General features: G+C 39.6%; 1 pseudogene; it reads right to left on the minus strand.

Annotated features, from left to right (window-relative positions):
- Positions 1-10,798: 10,798 nt before the first annotated feature.
- On the minus strand, positions 10,799-11,884 carry LOC125121372 (olfactory receptor 1L1-like; annotated as a pseudogene).
- Between the last annotated feature and the right edge of the window lie 2,780 nt (positions 11,885-14,664).

Genomic DNA, 14,664 nt, shown 5'->3' on the forward strand with positions numbered 1-14,664 from the left:
TTGATGGTTCTTACAGTAAGGAGGACATGGATTTTTTTTCCATCTTGTCCTTACACTGAGTAGGTATAAATACAGTTTCTATTGCAATATTCTTCATCCTGAATATGGAAAAAAAAACATATCCAAAGGTGTGCTTTCACTTGGTCTTTTAAAATCTTTGAGATAAGTGATGTTCAGAAACAGATACAGGGCAGCATTGTTGAGAGAGAGAAAGGGAGAGAGGAAGAGAGAGGGAGAAGGTGGTTGAGAGTTTTATTTCCCTTTTTCTATTTCCTACTCCATGTCTGATGATCACAGGAACCACAGAGTCAGTCTGCAAAGCAGGTTTAGGTCTGCCTCTGATTAAGGATTATCAGTGATTAACCCACATCTTGATAATCATAAGATAAGTTATCTAACTTGTGGTTGATGAGTAGTCATCTTTTAAAATAGAAGATGCTTCTTTCCACATCATTTATAATGGAAGGAAGAAAGCCATTCAAAAAGTATTGAGCTGAATGTAGGCATTCCCCCTGTGGCACAACAGTATTAGCAGGCCTCTCTGGAGAACTGAGATGCAGATTCAATCCCTGGCCTGGCACAGCGGATTAAGGATTGAGCATTGTTGAAGCTGTGGCATAGGTCACAACTGTGGCTCAGATCTGATCTCTGGCCTGGAGGCTGAGAAGGAGGAAGTGAACTTGGATGAGAAAATTCTCTCCAAACCTTTCTATTCATCAGCTGATGATACAAATCCTGAGGTCAGTGGAGAGTGCTTCACAAGCAATGAGTAAAGGAAGATTCACTTTTGGAATATAGATCAAAAACCTCTAGATTTCACATGAACATAAGTTAACACTTTTATTTAGTATCCAGTGATGACTAATTCTCTGAGATCAGAGATTCACACGTTCTCATCAGGCATTCATTCCAAAGCTGATGTCTTACCTGGGAAGAACATGGTAGTCCTGCTTCATGTATTTAGTTCATTTTTTTTTACATTATACTCTATGGGATGATTTGTCAAAAAAGACAAAATTGAGCCAAGAAACAGCATACAGCAAAGGCACCTGATTGACTGCAGACAATCTTCTTGTGCTTCTTGAAAGTGATGCTCCCTTTCTTGGATTCTCATGGTCCTCTGCCAGGTGTAGATACAGCTCCTGCTTTCCTCCTGGGAACATCCTCTACTACTGTGTCACTAAGTCCCTGGTGTTTGGTGGAGGGGAGAGTATGCACACAAACATCCATTATCTTTGTGCAAGACTGTCTCCACAGATTCAGGAGAAATTACAAGTCTTCTCCCTCCTGGGTGGCCCCACATCCCTTTCTTCAACTTCTGGGTGTAGTGCAACTTCTTCCTCACCTGACGTAGGTGTCCAAGAAGGAAAATAATGTTCTGGACCTGGCTCTTCCAACCCCTGTGAGGGCTTAACTGGGAGATGTCTCATGTACCACAGAGGATGGAGTACCAGGCAGGGACATCTGGGTCCAATCTTGCCCTTGAAACTATAAAACATCCACCCTGCCACCCCCAAATCTCTCCATTTCTCCAAAGGACAGCTACACCCAGAGTTCCTCCCTCCCACAACATGTTATGCATCTTCTGCCTCATTGCTCTCAAGTTCAGATACAAACTGCTAGTTCAGTAGCTGTGCCCTTATGCCTCTGTCCTCTAACAAAAGGGAGGGCCATACCTTTGGAAACTAACCTTAGGTCAACCTTCCTTTATCAGCCAACACCCAAGTCTACTGCTCAGATATTTGTTTACCATTCCCTGCTACAACCCCTGGGGAAAGCGATCAGCTTCAGACATTTCACTATTTAATGGATAAAAGCACACAGCACCCACACATCAGGGTCTTGGCATCCCCTGCCAAATACATGGTGCTCATTTCCTGTCACTTTTTTTGGGTCTTTTTAGTGCTGCACCCATGGCATATGGAGGTTCCCAGGCTAGGGGTATTATCAGAGCTGTAGCTGCCAGCCTACACCACAGCCACAGCAATGCTGGATCTTACCCCACTGAGTGAGGCCAGGGATGGAACCCACATTCTCATGGTTCCTAGTCAGATTTGCTTCTGCTGAGCCACAATGGGAATTCCCAAGATTTCTTACTACATCTTAGAGTTCAACCACCTCACTTCCTTCTATTTCTCCATTCATTTGTTTTTCCTGGCTAAAATACAGTCTCATATATGAAGCATACCTTGATAACCTGATTAGAATGAAATATCTGTCTTTGCTGTTTTAGTCTTATATATGAATTTCTTATAAATACAAATCATGTCCATTGTTATATGATCTTTCATCTGAAGGCAACTAATATTTATGTATTCAGTAATTTGTAAGCCATTGTCACATGATGCACACAACAGACTCATATCCTGAGCCCTTATTGTCTCCCTTTTATGTGACTTCAACAAATAAGGTAACTAGAAAAATAAAGACTAAACCAAGGATTCTTTGAAGCCAAACCACATTGTTGGATCAATTACTGCACTAAAAGGCCTCTCTATTTTGCTTTGAAAAAATTAAACATTTTTGTTAAGGAACAGCTTTAAATGGCTTAGGGAGCCAAAATTTAGTCATTTCTTTCTTTCCAGATAAAGCTTGAAAGCTCTTTGTTGCCCTGATTCAAATCCAGGCTTTATTTCAGACACTATGTGCTATATTGCCAATTGTCCAGCTATTTTATCAATAAAATCATATCTATCTATTGCTAATATATACAAATAGTATACACACAGACATAAATGAGAGGAGAATGAATACAGTATGTGAGAAAAAATAATTAGACACAAAAAAGGGAGTAATGGGGAACTGACAAAACAAAAAAAAGATGAAAGACATAGAAAACAAGTAAAAAATGGTAGAAGTTAAGTCCTTCCTTAGGTGTGATTACTTTAAATGTAAATTAATTAAACTATTCAATTAAAAGGAAGAGGTTGGCAGAATGGGTTTGTAAAAACAAACAGCCATGATCTGATGGTAAACTGTATACAAGTGACTCAATTTACATACAGAGCCACAAATAAAAGAGAAAGGTTGGAAAAAGATATTCATTGAAAAGAGTAACAAAAAGAAAGCTGAAATGGCTATGCTAATTATCAAAAAATAGACTTTAAGTAAAAAAATGTTACATGAGATAAATAAGACATTATAGATTGATTAAAAAGGTCAGTACTTCAAGAAGATACAAATCCTGGTCACCCACTATGCTGTACATTAGATCTCCAGAACTAATTCATCTTACAAGTGGAAGCTTGTACTCTTCAATCAACATCTTGCCATTTCTCTCACAGCTACCCCCCTCCTGCAGCCCCCTGCAACCAGTAATCTATCTACTCTGATTATGTGAGTTGGATTTTTTTAGTTTCCACACACAAGTCATATCACACAGTACTGGCATTTGATGCCTGACTTTCTTTTTCTTTCTTTCTTTCTTTCTTTCTTTCTTTCTTTCTTTCTTTCTTTCTTTCTTCTTTCTTCTTTCTTTCTTTCTTTCTTTCTCTCTCTCTCTCTCTCTCTCTCTCTCTCTCTCTTTCTTTCTTTCTTTCTTCCTCCTTCCTTCCTTCCTTCCTTCCTTCCTTCCTTTTTTCTTTTTAGGGTCACACATGTGGCACATGGAGGTTCCCAGGCTAGGGGTTGAATTGGAGCTATAGTTGCTGGCCTACATCACAGCCACAGCAACACCAGATCCAAACAGTTCTGTAACCTACACCACAGCTCATGGCAATGCTGGATCCTTAACCCACTGAATGACGCCAGGAATTGAACGTGCATCCTCATGGATGCTAGTCAGATTTGTTTTTGTGGAGCCATGACAGGAACTCCTGTCTGACTTATTTCACTTAGCATAATGTCTTTATGGTCCATCCATGCTCTTCTAAATGACAAGATCTCCTTCTTTTTCATGCCTGGATCATATTCCATTGCATATATATACAGCACATTTTCTTTGTACATTAATTTGCCAGTGCACACTCAGGTTGTTTCTTGGATATTGTGAATGATGTTGCAGTGAACCTGCAGTTTGTTTTGTTTTTTTGTTTTTTGGGGTTTTTTTTTGTCTTTTTTTGCAATTTCTTAGGCCGCTCCAGTGGCATATGGAGGTTCCCCAGCTAGGGGTCAAATCGGAGCTGCAGCCACCAGCCTACACCAGAGCCACAGCAACGCAGGATCCGAGCCGCGTCTGCGACCTACACCACAGCTCATGGCAATGCCGGATCCTTAACCCACTGATCAAGGGCAGGGACTGAACCCGCAACCTCATGGTTCCTAGTCGGATTTGTTAACCACTGCATCACCACGGGAACTCCGAACCTGTAGTTTTAATGTATCACTGTACCAGCGTACAAGCAGTGGCTCACTTCCCCTTTTCACACAGCAGTTTTGTGAGCACTGATGTGGGTGGATGTGATTTTTCATTCTTACCACCCTATGCACATTAGCTAGAAATCTTCCTGGAGCAATGATCCAAGGCAAAATTAAATTGTAAAAACTAACCAAAATTTACAACTTAAGTGTAAACAAAACTATAACACTCAGTAAAATTCAAATGAACAATATTAAGGTAATGTGATAGATTGTGTTTATTGAAATGAAATTGGCCCTATTAAGTATAATAGAAAAAATAAGTAACCTTAGATGTGGTTTCAATTTTAATGTTTCTATAGTTTTTGCTTTAATAATACTTATATGCTGAATGGGTATTTAAAGAAGTAGACATAAATGATGTTAGTAATATCAAACTCTGTTTAATAGCTTAGGGAAATCAAATATCATACTGAGCACAAATTGCCAGTAAGGAATCCTAAGAGACCAAAATTATTAGAATGCCATTTCACAACTTTTTAGAACTGTGCTGTTCACTTGAAAAAGTTTAGTATTTTGATTTTGTCTTGATCAGCATGAAATGAGTATCTAGAGGGCTAATGGGATCTAATTAATCACAGCAGTAATAATTACCATTAATTGAGTCCTTTATATGTGCTAGGCAGTGTCTTTATGTCATTATTAATAGTATTTATTTATTATCTCTTACTATCTGTGTAGTAGCTCATTATCTTTCTGCAACAATCAAATTTATCACGATGGTTGTACTGTGTCTTAGAGGCAATGATGGTAATCTTTCTAACATAAAATGATGTAGCTGCCATGACCACATATTTGTTCTGGTGAGCGGGAGAACCTCTGAGCTTTTGTACTTGTCTTCAGGAATGGTGACAGATAAACAAGTATGGTGGGCAGAATTCTAAGGTGACTTTCAAGTACTCTACCCCATGGTCTATATGCCTTTCATATTTTCTGGGACTGTGAAACTGATAGATTTTACTCCTGTGATGAGGTTATGTTATATGGCTCATGTGACTTTAAGAAAGATTATTTTAATGGGCTGGACCTAACCACAGGAGATTTCTTTAAATATCAGTAGGAGTTCAGAGACAGAGGAAGTCAAAGATCAGAAGCATGAGATGGAGTCCAGGAGGACCTGGAGATAAAGGGTGCCACATGGCAAAGATTGGGACTTCCCTCCAGGAGTCCTGGAGGCTGGCAGGGAGATGGGACCCCTATTTTAAAAATGCAAGTAAATGAATTCTACCAAAATCTGAATGAGTTTGGAAGGATTGTTCCTCTTCAGAGGTTCCAGAAGGGAACTCAGCCAAGTCCACACCTTGACTTCAGCCAAGTGATATTCTTGTGATGCTATCACCATGATTTATGACTGTTGAGGTTGACATTGATCACCTGAATTAAGTAGTGTTTGTGAGGCTTCTCCACTGTAAACTTACCCCCATCCCCACTTCATACGGTCTTCTTTGGGGACAGTCAGGATGCACAGCCCATGTGGAATGGGGAGTTATACCCCCATTGTGGGAAGTGGAACTGCCACAGGTTTATTTTTTTATTTTTATTTTTTTTATTTCCCCAATACATTATTATTTTTTTTCTACTTTACTGCATGGTGACCCAGTTACATATACATGTATATATTCTTTTTTCTCACATTATTATGCTCCATTATAAGTGACTAGACATAGTTCCCAGTGCTACACAGCAGGATCTGCTAATCCATTCCAAAGGTAATAGTCTACATCTAATCCCAAGATCCCAATTCATACCACTCCCCCTCTTCCCCCTTGGCAACTACAAGTCTATCCTCAAAATCCATGATTTTCTTTACTGTGAAAAGGTTCATTTGTGCTGTATATTAGATTCAAAACATTCATATGGCATTCATATGGCATTCATATGGCATTTGTCTTTCTCTTTTAAACTTAAGTTTTAAATAGTCTTTCAATGGTTTTCTAATACACAATCTTAAAAAATGGCTTTATGTGAATATCTGATTGGAGCTGGGTGGGTGTGCTGAGGAGGAAGAGGAGGCTCTCCCTGTTGCAGAGGACTATGTTTTGGCCACCATGATAGCTGGGTCTCCAGGCTGTTTGGGGACAGAGGCATCTGGGCACAGGTTCTTTTAGGAGGAAGAACATATTGGAATTCATGCCATTGGGATTCAAGGGAGGGCTCCAAGAAGTTAATTAGTCCCTGAAGGAGGGAATTAGAAAGTTTGTAATCATAGTCTCTCTAGAGTGTTGCGCATTGTGGCTGTGTTTCAGTGCAGCATCACTTACTGAGAGGAGACCATTAAATGTTTCCTGATCTATTTAATGTCTGGGGATTCGTGAACACTCTGAGGCTAATTCAACTTCCCATGTTCAAAAATTGAAAGAGAGAACCTTCTAAAATGTTGCTTCAGGAGTTCCCTGGTGGCCTAGTGATTAAGGATCCAATATTGTCATGGCTGTGGCTTGGGTTCCTGCTACAGCATGGGTTCTACCCTTGGCCAGGGCATTTCCACATGCCAAGGGTGTGGCCAAAATGTACTGCTGAAAATATCAGGTCAATGACTGTATTATGTTCCTTTGTATATATAAACTAGTTCTGTATTATCTGGTCTGTTCAAGCAGTATAACAAAATAATTATTTTTAAATTGAAAATTAACAATCAAAAAAACCTAAACTTGGATATATACTTCCCAATTGAGGAAGGCATAAAAAATTAGAAAAACAAAACAACAGCAACAACAGGAGTTCCCACTCTGGCACAGCAGGTTAGGCATCTGGCATTGCCTCTGTAGTGGCTTGAGTTTGATCCCTGGCCCAGTACAGTAGGTTAAGGATCTGGTGTTGCCACAGCTGTGGCACTGGTTGCAGCTTTGGCCCCTGGCCTGTGACTTTCCATGTGCTGGGGGTGCATCCATAAAAAAACAAAACAAAACAAAGCAAAACAACAGCAAAGTCTTAACAAGAGCTTATCTACATACCAAAGAAGGTATGAGAGTAACAAAAATATGAAACAGAATGCTTGCAATGGTTCTCAGAAAATAGAATCCACTATTCTCACCCCACTGATCCTTCATCAATTTGTTAAAAATACTCTTTGACAAGCCTGTTTCAGAGAAATTTTCATTTCAGAAATTTTCCTTTTTCTTAACTCCTACATAGTCTCCAATTCACCTCCAGGTGGTGAATCATCATGTGAGAATAGTAGAGAAAAAAGCTTCTTGGCTTCCATATGCCCCCATGACCACCACCCACTTCTGTGAACCAGCTGTGGAGGGGCAGCAATATGACATACTTATGAGTCTTCCTTTTTTCTGCTTTTTTTTTAGGGCTGTACCCACAGCACATGTAAGTTCCCAGGCACGGGGTAGAATCAGCTGTGGGCCTATGCCACAGCCACAGCAACTTAGGATTGAGCCGCATCTGCAGCCTACACCACAGTTCACCATAATGCTGGATCACCAACTCACTGAGTGAGGCCAGGGATTGAACCTACATCCTTGTGGATACTAGTGAGATTTATTTCTGCTGTGCCACAATGGGAGCTCCCATATATATGAGTCTTTTCATTTTCCTCTGAATAACCTTCCAGTCCCTGAACCACATGCCAGCTTGGCTTCTTATTCCTCTCTAACATCTCTGTGCTGCTGAGATTTAGTTTTCCTTTTCCTCCCCCTGTGAATCCTTATAATAACTCTTTCAAAGATCTCTGGAACACGGTGAGAGTTGGAAGCCATTCATCCATCCTTTTGTGTTGTGGAAAATGGCTGAGCTCTTACCCCCGTGCAGCCAGCGTCAGAATACACCACTTCATTACTACCCCTCTGTAGCATCAACTGACCTGAACTCAGGAAAAACTTTCCCTGATCAACTATCCAGTCTCACCAGCTAATTCCATGTCTCCACACATGGTTCTTTCTAGCCCTGTTCCCTTCTCTCTATTAAAAAAAAGTCCTTTACTGCCTGACGTTTGAGACCTTTGCAGATTTCATTGTGGGGGAGCCTCATATGCAATAGAAGCCCTCCCCCAATTGCCTCAGACCCTTCCCCAAGCCCCTGACAAACAAAGTCTCTCCTTACTTAAGCCTGGAGATATTTGTTAATTTGGCACCTGCCACTTGAAAGTATATGTGTTCCATAAACAACAGGATTTACTGTATAGCACAGGGAACTATTTTCAACTTCTTATAATAACCCATAGTGGAAAATAATTTTAAAAAATATGACTGAATCACTTTTCTGTACACTTGAAATAACAGACCATTGTAAACCAACTATGCTTAAGTTAAAAAAAAAAATCTGTGTGTGTGTTCTGTGCCTCGTAAATGAAAAATACCAAATAACATAAAATTTTGCTCCAAAAGCTTGGTTATTTACACTGTCTAGGCTATTTTATCTCCTTGCTATCTCATAGGTTTTTGGCTATCAGATTGTTGGCTTATAATATATAATATAATCTTTGTTTTTAAGTCCAGGATACTGGTAATTGAGTGGAAAAGAACAAGAAATTTGTTGAACAAACAAATTCACAGACCTCTGTTTGCCAAAGAAATGTATGGACTAGCAGTGACATTAATATTTTTCAGAACATCCAAATAAACAGAAGCTCTTTTTCCTATGCAATCAAGGTTAGTAGGTTGGCTTGAATCTGTTAAGAAAGAAGGATCCCCAGTAGATGGGAACACCTATTATTAGGGTCACTGTTACCCAATATTCCCTCCCTGGGAAGATACAGTTGGATTCAGGTCAAATGAAATTAATAAGGAGAGACTTTAATGTACCTTCAGCTGTGCCAGGTGGGAAGCAGGGAAGAGAATGCTAAGATGATGTACTCTTGAGGACGTGGCCTGGAACTGCTTAATCAAGAGTCACCTGGTGGGCTGACTCCATTTGTTTGACATATAATAATTATGGAAGTCAGGATCTGAATATTTGAGATGATGCAGAGGAAGGAATCATTGTTCTGACTTTTATAATGGGAAACAGATCTTTCTGTTGAGAAGCCCTTGGGTTAATGCTGGAGTCCAGCTCCATTGGCCAGGGATGCGCACCCTGTCGGGGATATTCAGTGTCAGCGAATGCACACGGAGACAGCCTCTTTGTCTGTTTTTCAGAGTGCTGGACTGCTCAGATTTTATTGGCATAGATGATTGTTTATATAGACAGTTTTCAATTATGCCACAATGTTAAAAGTACACCTGAAGGTCAAGTTCTAAAGGTTAACTCCCAGATTATGCTTCCTAAAAAGCTACAGACATAATGAGTTGGCATTCACAAGTCTTGTTTTTAGATTAGTGCTTATCTTCAAAGTATCATGGCAGGAGGACAGTATGAGAAAATCAGCTTCAGTTAGCTATCACTTAAAAGTTTCTAAAATCAAGGACAACTCTCATAGCTAATGTTCTTTGACCGTGTATAATATATGCCTAACTTTATCTAAGTCTGTAGTACATTCCAACTTCTAAAGCTTATGGTATAACCAGTTAGTAGATAAACACTATATTTTTAATTAAATTGGATTTGAATAGGGGAAAGTCTATCAGGATGAAATTTTTATATTATTGTTGTAATTTTGTTAAATCACAAATCACCACAGGAAAATAAGAATGGAAAATAAGAATAAAAAGCAAATAACAGGAAATTCTGTGGGAAAACTGAATAACAAGTAAAACAACAGGAAAGACTAGGTTACCCATGAAACAATCCTTGTTCTCAAGCACAAACATGGAAATCATTTTCCTGGGAAAGCCCCAATTCTTCCACATCAATGTCAACATGAAAGCTGTGTAATCTAAGGCCTGCCCTCAGTTTTTCACCCTAGAGGCAGGCTTCAACCTGCCCTTGGTTTTGCACCTTACAGGCATGCTTTTATCCTAACCAGAAGCCCACCTTCAGCTTGTACATTTCAGGTGAGCTCCCCTCCTTGGGTAAGGTCTCTTCCTTGGGTAAGGTCCCTTCCTTCAGTCCCTGCATCTCCTTGGCTCCCCACAGGCTAATGTGCTGAATTAACTCTCTCTCTCCCTCCCACTTTCTCATAGACACACACACACACACAGAGCTTTAAATATCTTCATAAGGAAACTCTGCTGGAATAAGGATACTTGGGAGTTTATAATGATAAAACTTGAGGAAAGGATGGATTTCAGCTGAGTTAGGGTTAAGTGAAATGGATGTGATTTTCTGGAAAGCAGAATGGAAGGTTGATTGAGGTTCAGATCAGGGCACAGAGAACAGGACTCATGTAGACCTTGTCCCAGGCAGGTAATATGAGAGACCCTTGGAATATAGGCATTATATTCAGGAGTAGCTTCAACACACTATCTTCATCATATATGCAGTAAACCTTCTTCTATCAGTGATGAAACATCATTGAAAATACCACCCTTCAGAATCTCATCACAGTCATATTAAAAACCTGCAATCAGGGACAAGTGATTTTTGTAGGCTTCTCCTAAGTCCCTGGCTTCTCTTATTTGCACAACACCCTGTGGATGACTTTCATCCAGCCCCACTTCATGTCTTTGTTTCTTAGACTATAGATGAAAGTGTTTAGCATCAAAGTCAATATGGTGTAGATAATTGTTGCTAGTCTATCCTTGACAGTATAGTTGGAGAGGGGCTAGAAATAGACATGGCTAATACTTTCATAAAAGAGGGTCATCACCGTGAGATGAGAGCCACAGGAGGAAACTGCAGTGTGCTTTCCAGCAGCTGAAGGGATCTTTAGAACAGCGATGAGGATTCTCAAATAGGAGACAAATGATGCATGAAAACATGGTAATTATGACCACCAATCCTTATGTCATGGCCATGATTTCCTTGACAAAGCAGGAGGCAAAAGGACCTTTTTAGCACTGGATGGTTGTCACAGAAAAAGTGGTGAATGATATTGGAGGCATAGAAGGTTAGATTGTTGGTCAGGAGAATGTGCTGGAGGGAGAGAAAGTGAGGGATGCAGAAATGCAGGACCAGAAGCAGGATGCAGCACATGTGATTCCTGACTGTGATGTAGTGTAAGGGATTACATATGGCCACATGTGGTCAGTGGCCATGGTTGCCAGGAATTAGCTGTCTGTGTTTCCAAAGGCTATGAGGTATATTTTGGTCATACACTCACCCTAGGGGATGGTTTTTTTATCTGATAAGAATTTCATTAGCATCTTGGGGATGATGACTGTCACATAGCAAATGTCAACAAAGGACAGGATATTCATGAAAAAGTACACGGGTGTTTGGAGGTGAGTGTCTGAGCAGATGGCCAGGATGATGAGCAGGTTTCCTATCTCTGTGATGAAGTAGATGGGGAGAAACATGGCCAAGAGTGGCTTCTGATCTTTAGGCCAAGAGGACAGTCCCAGGAGGATGAATTCAGAGAGTCTTGTTGGGTTATTTCTGCCCATAGTCTTGGGTTCCCCTGAAGATAAGCTATCACTATAAGACATCATTATAAGAACATATGGCATATTCTATCCAATAATTTTTCTGTTTATTCTTCCTATCAGCAATTAGAACAACTGAAAATATCACAACTACCTGGACTGTGACTTCTGTCCATTAATCTTGGGAATTCAGAAATTGGATATCTATTTTAAGCTCTTTTCAGATTTCTGTTGTAACATTAATACATGGAAATAAGAAATGGGAAGAGAAAAAAGAGAGACAGGGAGAGAGAATGAGAGTGAGAAAGAATTCCCAGGAAGGGGGGAGGGGGATTGTGGGGAAATTATTTTCTAATTGTGGATTTTTCAGTAGTTAATTCATGACAGGGTGATCAGTAATCTGCTTTCCATCTTCATTGTCAGCTGATGGAATGATGCTTTATTTTCACTCAGAAGTTTCTCTCTGCGTCAGTTACCCTGGTGGCTGAAAATCATCTGAAAACAAATTGAAACATGAGTTCACCCAACAGTTATTCCATACCCTTTACTTCTTAGTGAAACCATATTTGAATGAAAAGACAAGAGGTAAAATACAGCATAGATGGTAAAAACCTTTCCTTTAATGATAATATCAATCCCATCCTTGGTGCCCAATTCCTAGATCTAAAAGTTTGTTGGAGTTCCCATTGTGGTGCAGTAGATATTAATTTGAACAGGAACCATGATGTTGCAGGTTCAATCCCTGACCTTGCTCAGTGGGTTAAGGATCCAGCATTGCCATGAGCTGTGGTATTGGTCACAGACACAGACCCCATCTGGCATTGCTGTGACTGTGGCAGAGGCTGCTGGCTGTAGCTCCAATTAGACCCCTAGCCTGGGAATCTCTGTATGCCATTGGTGCAGCCCTAGAAAGACATAAAAAATGTTGTTGATGTAATGTGGTGGTTTGTGTTGGTATAATTATTTTCCAAATTCCTGTCTTGGCTATAGTCTGCCCAGAAAACCTACACAGGGAAGGCCCCTCATCTTAGACAAATTTCAGCCTCCTGAATCTGCAGGGTGTCTTTCCTGGATCCTCTGAACCTTCTGCACACTGAAGGGACTGTAGACACTCATAGACTCCACTCTCTCTCAAGGGAGCATCCTTTGAGACTTTAAGAAGTCCCAGAATTTGAGGGAGAAGACAATAGAAAACAAGTCAACAAATGTTGAAGTTTTGAAGTTTCTTCCCCAAGGATCCTGGGAAATGTCAGTGCTTCATTTCTTTCCTAGCAACCACCTTCTTGACTCAGCTCATTCATGTCAAAAAAATCCCATTTATATGAGGTTGGCCCAGAGATGCACTGTGACAGGTTCTCCCAAACTTCCCAGGTGTTGTTATTAAAGCTATACAGATAACACCAAAAGACCACCTATAGAGAGAGGAAATTGTTTTCAGAATCTATAACTTTGGACTAAAAATATGTGAAAATTTGATGCTACCAGTCTCTGTCATCTCACAGGATTAGAAGGTTGGACAAGGTTCATAGAACTTCAGAATATCAAAATTAATAATATTAAGACTTTAGATCCCAGATTTTACTTTTGCTCTTCTGTTCCTGAATCTACTTCTAAAATACTGGTGTATGACCGTGCTTTTCCATTCAGGATAACCATCCTTTGAATATATTTTATACATCATGGCATCCCAAGTTACTGGTCATTGGGTGCTTCTCACTTTGTGTGTACCACAGAATCTTCCAGTTAGGACTTAAACTCTCCTTTCTCCCAATACAACCACCACCCAAGAATAACCAGTTCTTGATGACTCATTCCCTCCATAACCATTTATACTGTCATGCCTTTATTTCAACTTTCCTTCATCTGCTGTATCTAACCTGCAAGGCTTAAATTCATCCTGTTCCAGGACAGTTTGATTGGTGACCTGCCATCAAGATGGGTCTGTCTTCTATCCCCTTTTAAAGATTTGCAGTTCCATTCTAAAGAATAACACAATCTCTTGGCTGTACTGCTTACACAGTAATTGTAAAAGTAACAAATTCATTCATCATGTAGTAAGTGCTTGTTCAGTGCTAGGCACTCAGCTGAATAAAGGCCAATGTAATATTTAATTATGGCATCACCTTTATGAAGTAGACAGTCTTCTTTTCTTTAGAGATAAGGAGTTTTATCTCAGAGAGGTGACGTGGATTGCCCAATGTAACACAGCTAGAAAGTGACAGAATCAATTTCTGGACCATCTCATGAGATTATGTGACTCCTGTTTGTCTTCATGCTCTTAACCTGCTATTCTACCACTTCTTCATTCAAAAAAGATTGGGAATTCTTTGCTGAGTTGCAATTCTCAAATGAATCATATATCCAAAAAATACAAATTATTTCTTATTACAGCTTAAGCTATATCCCACTAAGATCAGTAATTATGCCTATTAATATCTGATTGCTAGTCAGTCAAGTAATTCATAAAATATTCCTTGACTGTTTACTATATGTCAGAAATAGTACTAGGTGCTGTAGATACAGTAGGACATAAAAAGAGGCAGCTTTCACCCACCTATGGGTCACCCAATATTTTTTCCCAGATGCTAGGTACTCAATAAGCAACCACAGTATTCCCTCATTTTATTTTTGTTTGTGGTAACTCAAAATTTTAAAACTGTATAAAAATACAAAGTGTCAAAGTGGTAATCATGTTTCCATCACTCAGATGGATTGACTAGAGTAACATTTTGCCCTATTTTCCTTCAGGCTTTCAAAAATTCATTTATTTACAAATGTTTATAAACATTTATAAGATGCTTATTACAGGAGCTGCTCCATGTGCTTTACAAGTATTGAACCTTTTTTACCCTCCTAATAACTCTATTGGGGAGATTATTTTTAATTTTGAAAGCACTTTACTGAGGTGTTATTGACACATAAAAACTTTACACATTTAATGTATACAGTTTGATGA

Source organism: Phacochoerus africanus, chromosome 2 (assembly GCF_016906955.1).
Source record: "Phacochoerus africanus isolate WHEZ1 chromosome 2, ROS_Pafr_v1, whole genome shotgun sequence".
Classification (NCBI taxonomy): Eukaryota; Metazoa; Chordata; class Mammalia; order Artiodactyla; family Suidae; genus Phacochoerus; species Phacochoerus africanus.